The sequence below is a fragment of the Prionailurus bengalensis genome, chromosome B4 (assembly GCF_016509475.1).
Source record: "Prionailurus bengalensis isolate Pbe53 chromosome B4, Fcat_Pben_1.1_paternal_pri, whole genome shotgun sequence".
Taxonomy (NCBI): Eukaryota; Metazoa; Chordata; class Mammalia; order Carnivora; family Felidae; genus Prionailurus; species Prionailurus bengalensis.
In genome coordinates, this window is record NC_057358.1 from 30,017,377 (window position 1) to 30,021,115 (window position 3,739).

Sequence of the window (3,739 nt, forward strand, 5' to 3'; positions counted from 1 at the left end):
CACTTTTATCACCCTTCTTTCCTTGCTACTGCAGCTTTAAAGTGAGCTGTCCATTATTTGTAGGAATCTTTTAAGTTCCAAAAATAAATGACCTTAGAACTCATCAAGAGTATCTCCAAAAGTCAGCTTGAGGGAATACTCTAAAAATCTCTGAAAGAATTTTATGTCCTTGCTCTGGAATGATGTTCTCAGAAAGCCCCATTAACCAGAATCTGAGTCTGTTTCAGGTTTACTGGGTATTTGTCACCAAAGCAACTAATGAAGCATTTCTTACAGTCCCAGAACTCATTCATACTAGAAAACCTGACTCTCCTATTTTGGAAGAGCAAAACATATTGGCCCAAAATATTTATTGGTGGGTTTTAAAATTATCATTCATATCATATACTTCTTCAGTGAAGGTATTTCAAATATAGATCAAGAAAGTATGTCCCTTGTGTTTTATAGGGTATATCACTAGATTCACAAGAACTGGAAAAGTGATTCTGTATTTCATTCACCTTATTTAACTTTATAAAAGCTATACATTTCAATAATCCGTCGTCAATCATTCAACAAATATTGAAGAATGCCAATTCTGTTTCTAGAGCTGTTATAGGTGAATGGGGATATAGAGATGACACCAATGACAGAACTGAACATTTATTTTGAATTTAGGATGTGCCAGCCATTGCATTAAGCATGTGTTATCACATCAAATGCTTAAAACATTCTCATATATTAACTTCTGTTGTTGTAATACATAATTTTTTTTGGATTACAACAAGAAATATTGATTTCTGTCTCATATTATATTGGGGTTGGGGGTCAGCTGAAGCACTGCTGGTCTGTTTTGGGTCCTACATGTCTTCTCATTCTGAAAACCAGGTTAAAGCCACTTTCCGAGACAGCGAAAAGACTGATGGAAACTTGCAGTGCTTTTGAAATCATGTTTTCAGTCATGACAAACATCTCATTCATTCTGGTTCCTTTGGCCAAAGCAAATCACATAGCCACACCCAGAGCCAGTGGAGTGAACAAGTGTACTCCATCTACTGAGAAGACTGGCAATGGCAGTGAGAAGACAAATAATTATGAATAATCATGCAGTCTGCCCCAATTTGTTCTTCTGCTCACAAGATGCTTTCACCTCTCCCCAATTTCCCAAAAATACCTGGCATTGGGCTCAGATGTCCAGAATCTGGTGAATATATATCATGTCTGCTGGCTGCTCTTCTTGATTCAGTGACCTATGAGTAAAGTGAAAAGTTGTCAGTCCTCTTATTCTCCTAAACCCAATATAATACAATAGTGGAGTAGGGACACTTTATTAAAAAATTGGAAGAATGGGGGCACCTGCGTGGCTGAGTCAGTTGAGCATCCGACTCTTGATCTCAGTTCAGGTCATGATCTCACAGTTTGTTCGTTCAAACCCTTCGTTGGGCTCTGCACTGACAGTGTGGAACCTGTTTGGAGTTCTCTCTCCCCCCTCTCTCTGCCCCCACCACTCTTGCTCTCTGTCTCTCTCTAAAAATAAATTTTTTTTTTTAAATTGGAAGAATTGGAGGTACATACCAGTCACTGGTGAATAAAAGTTCTGATATTCCACTGAACAGAAGTTGCAAGTTCCTCTACACTAATGGTAGGGACTGTTCCTTGATTTGCTCCAGTGATATTTTCTGGGAGTCATTTCTTAGTCTGTGTTCTCCACGATGTTTGATCGGACAACTCTTCCTTTTCCGTTATCCTCCTTGGCCTTTTCTGAAGTGAGTATCAGAAAAGATGCCATTTGTGACTGACAGGCTATCTCAGATTGCTTCACACCTGTAGAAGACTAGGGACCCAAGAGTTATTTATGATTTGAATAGTTGTAGTCTCTTCTAATCCAGGCTGGGAGTACTTTGGCAACAGCTCTCTACAAAATTTCTTTTTTCTTTTTAATCAGTTTGATCCCAACAAGTTTCATGTGAGTCAATAACCATACCCATAACTTTTCAAGAAATACCTTCATAGATACTTTGATCTTATCAAGCTTCAGATGGATGCACCTTTAGTGTCTTTTCCCTGAGCCATTTGTCTAACTGAGATCATTTACTAAGGTCATATTAATCTAATCAGTAGACTTGACTAAGGGTGTGTTGGATCTGTGAACAATCTTTGTCTGAATTTTAGATTCTTTAACTTGTTAGAAATAAGAAAGTTTCAATTTTCAATCCTAAAAGTTCTGAAATTTCTGGATATTTGCAGCTCTGCTGGACTCTTCTTGGCAATGCTCCCTGTGTCTTCTTGTTCCCGAACCCAGGATGAAGAAGTAGCCGCTACACGAGACTTGATGGTCTCAGGGTGGAGGTCAGAACACAAGAGCTCATCTAAAAACCTCTGCTCAGATGAGGCAAATGGTTCATCTATTTATGGCTCATCTCGGCAAGTCACAAGGCCCTCATATCCAATCAGTGGCATGAGGATGTCTACAGGGAACACTGGAAAAGATGAAAAGGAAATGGATAATTGTGAACAAAAGATACAAATCCATGCCTCATGAGGTAGATACTGCTATAACTCTCTTGATAGAGATGGAAATTGAGGCACAGAGAGCTTGAGGACCTCTCTTGGACCTTGACCTCTATCTTCTTAGTAGTAGAGCCAAGATTTCATCTTAGGGAGTCTAACTCCATGATGTTGAATCATTTTCTAGACTCTTCCTCTGGGAACTCTCATTTTTGTCGAACAATCTGTATCATCTTGTCTAAATTTTCAGCAGGCTCCAATGAAAACAATTTTCGTGGAAGACTCAAATACAGGAATAATAACGCTTTTTGTAAAAATGCTGTGACAGATTTCTTCAAGAAATAATTCATTAAATTGATGCCAATTATAACTTGTGAGATCATAAAGCTCAATGCAGGAATACTGAAAACATGACAGTACTCTTAGGGCAGCATATTGAATAATTGGATCTCTTCAGAGAAGCTCTCAGCTCCCTCTCAGAATTGCTATGCTACACTCTCACCTAGACTCTGAGAATATAAAAACTTAAGATATCAAATAGTGAAATGAGTTCAAATTCCTGAGCATTACACTCAGTTAAGGAAATATTTTGTGACAAATCTTAAAATATTTGTCATTATTAGCCCAAGTCTCTGGATTCAAAAGTTCTTTTAAAATAACATGGTCAGAAAACAGCAATTAAAGCCATATGTTACAAGCCTGTTGTAGCAAGAATTCCAAGTGAGGTGTTTTTGTCCTTGACCCTTCATCCTTTTCCTACTCTCATTTCTTCAGAACTGGCTCAGATTTTCCTGGAAGAAGAATTTTTTGTAAATTTCATTCAGGCTCATCTCCAGAGAGGCATGGAGATCAGACCTACTATAGACTGCAGGTCCCAAACACTCCCTAAATAAATATATTTATATACACATTAAACAAAATTAAAATAAAAGCAAGAATGGCCTTGAGGAAAGTCATAAAACACAGCTGACACCCTGAATGATGTGTACAAGATAGGAGGAGCAAGGAGAGAAGTGATTTGGTTTTATGGAACTGGTTCTACACTGCTTTATGGAGGTAGCCAATCAGGGCGGCAAGAATGAGGTAACCACTGCAAACCTATTGGCAGTAAGTTAGTCAGAGATAATCCGGGGCTAGACATATGCGCTGGGAGTCCTTCTGGAGAAAAATGAGCCAGCACCATTGGTATTTATTCATACAGTGGAATATACCATGTGCAAGCAGCTACTTTTTTCCTGAAAATTTCTTCACC

At 38.4% G+C, this 3,739-nt stretch overlaps 1 long non-coding RNA gene across 1 annotated transcript; it reads right to left on the minus strand.

Annotated features, from left to right (window-relative positions):
• Positions 1 to 626: 626 nt before the first annotated feature.
• On the minus strand, positions 627 to 2,005 carry LOC122473978. The gene is made up of 2 exons (XR_006294751.1): positions 1,555 to 2,005; positions 627 to 1,229 (listed from the first exon to the last, which is right to left on the minus strand). It is a non-coding gene; the product is annotated as an uncharacterized LOC122473978 (long non-coding RNA).
• Between the last annotated feature and the right edge of the window lie 1,734 nt (positions 2,006 to 3,739).